Source organism: Penaeus monodon, unplaced genomic scaffold (assembly GCF_015228065.2).
Source record: "Penaeus monodon isolate SGIC_2016 unplaced genomic scaffold, NSTDA_Pmon_1 PmonScaffold_182, whole genome shotgun sequence".
NCBI classification, from domain to species: Eukaryota; Metazoa; Arthropoda; class Malacostraca; order Decapoda; family Penaeidae; genus Penaeus; species Penaeus monodon.
The window spans coordinates 45,137-52,986 of record NW_023647705.1 but is presented as its reverse complement, the minus strand read 5'-3'; positions in this window follow the sequence as shown (position 1 = coordinate 52,986).

Genomic DNA, 7,850 nt, shown 5'->3' with positions numbered 1-7,850 from the left:
TCCTAAAATAATCAAAGAAAGCATATAAGAGTACATACAAAAGAAAATCCATATACCTGTGAGATTTGCAATAAGGCCTTCTCACAGAAAATAAATCTAGTGAGTGATTTAAGAATCATTCTATGGTATTTGTAACAAGCCTTCTCACCTCAAACTAAAATAGTAAACCATTTGAGAGTGCATGTGTAGTAGCAGACCCAGCTATACCCGGGACAATCACACCACAAAGAGATAAAGGCCAGTTCAAGTAGTAGATGCATATCCATCTACTACACGTGCAAAGTAGGATTCATATTAATGTGAGATTTGTAACAAAGCCTTCTCACAAAAAAATAGTATACTGAGTCATATGAGAGTCCAAACAAAGGAGAAGCCATACAGCTGTGAGACTTGCAACAAGGATTTCTCACATAAAATAATCTAGTTATCCATATGAGAATACATACAAAGGATAAACCATAGAGCTGTGAGATATGAAATAAAGCATTTTCACAGAATCAGAATAGGGTGAGGCATATGAGTACACACAAAAGAGAAACCATAAACCTATGAAGTAAGCAATAAAACCTCACAGAATAGTTACCTAGTGCCACACATGAGCCTACATCAAAAAGAGAAGCCAAACAAGTGTGAGACTTGCAGTCTTAGAAAAGTAATCAGTTGAGCCATTTCATGGTGCTACAAAGGAGAACCTATACAGATATGAAATTTAGAAAAGGGTTCTCACAGAGTACTCACGTGGTGTAACACATGGTAGTATATACAAAGGAAAAGCCACATCTCTGCGAGGTTTGAAATAAAACCTTGTCAATGGAATGCTTAGTGAAACTACATAGAAGAGAGAAGCAATAAAGCTGTTTTTGTCTCTAATGAGTAATGTAGTGAGTTATATATGTGAGCACCAAAAAAAAAAAAAAAAAAAAAAAAAGTACATAAGCATCACAGGCCTTATATCTACGAGGTTATTAGATGTGCTTTCAACCAGAGGATGTCTCATGGGGAACATGAGACAGCATCAAACAGTATATTTCATTCTAAAGGGAATACACTTCTTTTAAACATTGTTGGAGAAGATTTGTACCAAATTTTGGAGGATCTGTTTTTCTAAGTTTTGTTTTACATAATTTTCTTAATGTATAGTTCTTGTGAAGTATGATGAACTTTTATACTTTATTTACTAGTCTATCTTTCCATAAATCTTTCATCATTAATATCTTATTATTATTATTATTATTATTATATTATTATCATTATAGATATTGTTATTATTGATATTATCATTAGTGATATTATTATTATTGATATTATCATTAGTTATATTATTATTAATACTATTATTGTTATTATTGATATCGTCATTATTATTATTATCATTGATATTATTATTATTATTGATACCATTATTATTATTATTGATATCATTATTATTATTATTATTGATATTATTATTGTTATTATTAGTAGTAGTAGTAGTATTGCTGTTGATATTATTATTGTTATTATTATTACGTTATATATTATATTATTATTATTATTACTATTTTATTATTATTGATACTGATACCCCAGCCCAATTCCTTGATCACTGTTGCCACGTAGGTAGATATCTCAATCCATTGTATATGATCACCCTACCTTGAACCTCTGCCTTCACCTCTTCATCTTGCATGCTCTTTTCTTCTACTATTCTTTTACTTCTTTTCTTCATACCTTCTTTTATCCACTTATCCTAGTCTTTAACAAATTTTTACCCGTTTTACCACAATATGTCAAAATGCTGTGTGATCTTTGTCCGGCATTTTTTCTATTGACCATACTGGCAATCCTCAAACCTCACTTTGTGAACCAAAGAACTTTGTGCCCAGGTGCTCCCCCCACCAAGCCACGCACTATTGCCATATTTTGAATGTTATGCCCAAGACCCTAGATGATGATGATGCAGAAAATTAATAAATGAATATTGATATTACTGATATTATTATCAACATTAAATTTTCTGTTGTGTTTGTATATTGTTGTAATCATTCTGATAATTAATCCTATTATTATAATAACAGTGGTTAATTTATAGTTATGAATGATCATTATGGTTATCTTTATCATTATTGATTTTTTTCATTATTCTTACTATTACTGTTATTATTACTATCATCATTAGCTTTCTTTGATTTATTATTGTTATCCTGGATATTATTACTGTTATTATTGATACATATTTTTAAGATGCTTCTCCCAGTCCTTTTGTTGCTTGAGTCACTTAGGAGCAGAGAATAACCCTGCCTTGGACCACAGCCTTCCCTCAACTAATTTTTCTTTTTCTTTTCACATATTCTAATCGTAACTCATTTTAGCTTTTCACCAAAATATTTTATCAAAATGCTATGTGATCTATGTCGGGCACATCTGTTTGTTTTGACCATGACTATTCTGGAAACCCTCAAACATCCCCTTTGTGAACCAAAGATCAAATTTAGCCTGTTAATAATAATAACATGGCAGAAAAAAATATTTATAAAATTAATGTTATTATTATTACTATTTTTTATTATTATTATTATTATTATTATTATTGATGCTATTCATCTTTATGATATTATTATTATTACTGTTATTAGTTTATTATCATTATCAACATTATAATTTGTGTTCTTGTGTTTTTATATTTATAGCATAATCATTATGATAATTATTTTTCATTTTGGTCCTAGTAAAGATATTATTTTACATATCCTTTTCTTTGTTTTTACTACCATATACATTACTTCTTCAAAAGTATTCCTATTTTTATTATATTATTATTATCATCCTTAATATTATTATTATTAATATCATTAAATCTTTACATAGTTTTATAAATAAGCGTTATATTTTCTAATTATTTAATTAGATATCTTTATTGTTATGTTTATTTTTGCGTTATCATTAACATTATCATTATATATGGAAGAAAAAACCCACATACAAAAACTAGAACTTTTGAAAGGAGACTACATTTTCCCAAATCCACCTGGAAGCATCTTCAGGTCTGAAGATGGAACCCAGGTGGTTTTCGAAAACTGTAGTCTCACATTTCAATAAATCTAGTTTTTGTATTATGGGTTTTCTTCCATTCTATCGGAAGAGTTTTTTAAATATTATCATTTATATATAAAATAATTATATAATATATAATATATATATATATATATAATATATATATATATATATATATATAATATATATATATATTTATTATGTATATAATGTATAAAATATGTATGTTTAATATGATATATATTATATATATATATATAAAATAATAATAATATATATATATATACACTCACATATATACATGTGTGTGTATGTATGTTTGTATTTAAACACACACACACACACACACACACACACACACACACACACACACACACACACACACACAACACACACACACACACACACACACACTCACACATACACACACACACACCACACACACACATATATATATAGATATATATATATATATAATATATTATATATATATATATATATATTATATGTTGTAGTATGTATATATATATATAATAAGTTCGCCTCCCAGGTCACAGCCTCCCCATCTTTAAGACTTCTGCAGTGCCTCCTCGTGGCCCCCCATGGGTAACTGGGTACCTTGCGGTCCCAGGCTAAATCTGGGGGGGATCTCGGAGCAGCAGGAGGCCCCATGGGTACGGAGTTATGGCCCCCGGCGTGTGGACACGCTCTTGCTTCGTCCCAAAACCCCTCCCCCCAAGCCACCCTGGGGTAATGGGGCGGCTCGGGGGAGGGGGCCCTTACCGTCCTCCTCCCCCAGAATGACCCTCTGGCAGCGTTCGGGAAAAGGGAAACGCGGGGGGGAGGGGTGCTGTCCCTCCCACCCAGCAAGAAAGGGGCCGGGCTGTGGGTCCCACTGGGAGAGCAAATGTCGGGGTGCAGGATTGGAATGAGAGTTACTCGTCCCGCCTGCGCCCCGGCAGGCCCCAAACCCCAAACCATGAAGCTTGTGGGGGAAAGCCTCGGGAACCCCACAGGTGGATAGGCGGTCCACAGCCTGCCGCCCCCCTTTATTTGGGGCTGTGTCGGCGGGGGCGGCAGAGGGTGGCATGCACCCGGAGTGACCACCCGAGGTTTAATCTCAGGGTGCTTTCCGGGTAGGGCTTGGAACATCCGGTCCTTGCGGCAGGATGAGCGGTTACCTCTTCTATCGCAGGAATTTGAAGCGACTGGGAGTTGAGGTGGCGCCCTCTCAGAGGTGAGAAGACCTGGTAGCGGCACGATCAGTGGGGGTGGTACACCACTACTGATTGGGCCACAGCGATGGTCACCACCTCCAGGGTGTAGCCATAGCCATCTCCAGTCGTCTTCATCCTGCGGTAGTCGAGGTGACACTGGTTGATGAGCGTATTATGGCATTGAGATGAAGCAGCTTTTGGCTTCATTTTCCTTTTTGCTGTATACTCTCCTACGAGTATGTAAAATGATGTAAAAGAGGCGTTCTATGCCAAACTCGCATCTGTGGCGGGACGTTTGCCCTGGCGAGATATTCTCATTGTTCTGGGCGACTTCAATGCGGACCCGGCTGGGACAGAGCTGGCTACGAGATGTCTGTCGGCCCCATGGCTCGGGAGCTGATCCCAGCAGCGAGAATAGCCTCCTTCTCCGGGACTTTGCAGGTCCCAGAAAATGAGGATCTCTGGCTCTGGTATCATCGCCCCAACCTGCATCGGGGACTTGGTACAGCGATACGGGTGCAGTACCCAAGGAGATCGACCACATTTTTGTTAGCACGCGATGGAGGATCCTCCAGAATACAGGGTTTACCGGAGTGCCGAGTTCGTGGCACCGACCATAGGCTGGTTGTGGCTACCCTGCGGGCCCACTTCAAAACTCCCCGTCCTCCAGTGGCCACCCTAAGGTGTTTCACTTTGGGCAGACTAAGGGAGGAGGAGTGTGCCCGTGGGTTTACCATGGCAGTCTCTGACCCATTCACAGAACCCCGCAACCTGACGGACCCAGTTGCTCTGTGGGAGTTTTCAAGGCATAACACTTGAAGCAGCTCAGGAGTCCCTTGGAGTACGCCCCAAGGACAAGGCAGAATTCCATCTCCCTGGAGACATTAGAGGCCACTGAAGCGTGTCGCAAGGCTCGGCTGAATGGGAATCTGGTCTTGCGTCGTTCCTGGTGCGTAGGGCTGGATGTGCTGAGAAGGGACAAGGAACAGTTAAACAGTAATCTTGCTGATTAGGTCGAAGGCCATTTCATTGGTAAATGACCTTGCCCCGCCCACCAAAACCCCGAGAAAAACTGAACCCTAAGCCCCCCTCACAGATGCCTGCAGTCCGATCAGCAGATGGACGGATCATCTCAGATCATGTTGGGGGTTTGGAATGTTGGGGTGAATATTTTTAACAGTTGTACCAGGTGGACCCTCCAACAGTTAGCTTGGATGCGAGCGAGTTGCAGTGCCTGTGCCCGGACCCCCCCTCAGCGAGGAACCTCCTACCTAACAGAGGTTAGGCTGGCGATTTCCAAGCTGAAGAGTGGGGAAAACTGCAGGCATATGTGAATCCCTGCTGAAATGCTAAAGGTTGGGGGTGAATCTATGGCTCGGGGCCCGCATACAGTCCTGATGCCATTTGGCAGTCTGGTACCATTCCCCCTTTACCGCTGAGGGGCATGGTCAACCCTCTCTGGAAGGGGAAAGGGGATCGTTGGGATTGTAGCAATACCGTGGAATTACACTGTCAGCATACCAGGGAAGATTCTCGCCCACATCCTTCTGAAACGGATCGCAACCACCCACGGGGGCATCAGAGACTGGAGCAATCGGATTTACTCCTGGGAAGTCCACAATAGGGCAGATACAGTGCTTCGAGTAATTTTGGAATGCCGTCGTGAGTTTTGGTCATGGGTTTCTCGCAGCCTACATGACCTCAAGAAAGCGTTTGACTCGGTGCATCGGGAATCGCTATGGGAAGATCCTGAGGTCAGGGGAATTCCCACACAGATTATTGGCCTGATAGCAAGCTCTATATGGTACTGAAAGTGCTGTAAAGTGTGGTGGGGGAATGTCGAACTTCTTCCCTGTTAATTCAGGGGTGAGGCAAGGCTGTGTCCTTGCACCAACACTTTTCAACACTTGTATGGACTGGATAATGGGCAGAGCTACTAGACAAAGTCAGGGTGGAGCAACACTAGGCAATATTAAGGTCTCGGACCTGACTTGCCCACGATGTTGCCATCCTATCTGAGTCCTGGAGTCACTTGTGGCGGCTTTGATGCATCTACCAATGAGGCGAAGCTTGTTACTTGCATAATCCGGGATCGCCAACTCAGGCTATATGGCCACCTAGCTCGCCTCCCTATGGACGACCCTGCCCATCAGGTTGTCTCTCTGCGAGACAACCCTGGGTGTAGGAGACCTGTGGGACGACCTAGGAGATCATGGCTTGGGCAGCTCGACGAGACCGTCGCGAGCAATTAGAGAGGGCCGGTGCCCGCCTGGAGATCGCCTCGAATGATCCTCGTGGCTGAAGCGAAGGGTGGATGCAGGGCCCTGCGCCCCCCTCGGCATTAGCCCCTTGATCAAAATGGCAAAACTTTTTATTTCTATAGCCAGAAATCTGGAGACGTTGAGAGGTCCCCCGGGGTTCTTTAGGTGGGAATACTGATGTCCCCCATAGCGCCAGAGAGGGGTTTAGGCCAAATACTTAGCCAAACGATGGGGAGCCCCTGCCCAAAGCCAGAGGTGATCGGTTCATCGGCACGCCTGGTTGTGTACCTTCGGGAGACCTCTCATGGGGCGAGTTGCGGGGGCCCCTTCCAGCAGGTGAAGTAAGCGTTTTCCCTTTGGTGAAGCAGAAGTAAACCCTCGCCTTTTTCTTGAACTTGGCAGCATCCATCTTCCTTCACCTTTTGTTACTTTCCTGTAAACAGAAGAATCGGAAAGTAAATTGTTCATTTTGAGTAAATAATCACTTTTATCCATAACAACAATGCCACCACCTTTATCAGCCTGGATGATGACGATGGTCTCGTCGTCGCGGAGGTTCTTCAGCGCGGAGATATATCGCGTGGGATCGCCGGGGGGCGCGACGAGCATCAGCCATACAGCAAGCAGTGATCCCTTGGACGAACCCTTGTCGACGTCACTATCGGTCCAGCGGTGGTTCGAGATGACGTGGTCCATTAGGTCCCTTTTTTCCTTGCCCGGTGCTGAATTTGAGGCCTAGCGAGAGGCTTCTTTTTCCAAGGGAGTCAGGTGTTTGGAGGAATGTTTTTGAGGAGATCACTTCGTCCAGCTTTTGTCCAAACTGTCTTTCTGCATATACGATGTAAACTTCTCTTATGTTTTACTCGTTTAGCTTTGGGCCTCCCGTTGTAATTGGAGGACCAGCCCATGGGAAGGTGTTTCCTCGATTCTCCGGAGTTCGCCGAGCGGTGTTTCAGGGTCCTAATGTCCTCCCAAGGAGGCCCGGGGCCTATCGGGAACGGGTGCTCGCCGGATTTAATGGCTCGGAGCTGAAGGTGGCAATACTTGTTAGCCAAGCAGTCCATCAGGAACCAACGCTGATTTTTCACACTCTGGATCTTTCGTCTTGTGAAAAAATCCCAAAGGGAGGGGGAACCATTCGCCATGTTAAATCCCCCTTTCCAATGTACCATAGACAGAGCAGTCCGGGCAGTCGAGAGGGTCACCAGCTTTCCCTGACAGACGCAGAACTCCGCTGCCGAGACACCACTTCGTTCTCCTAGTGAAGTTATGCGTGGACTTCGGCTACTCGAAATGTGGGGATGAATCCCGCAGATTAGTGGTCTCGCCTGGCCCGGGG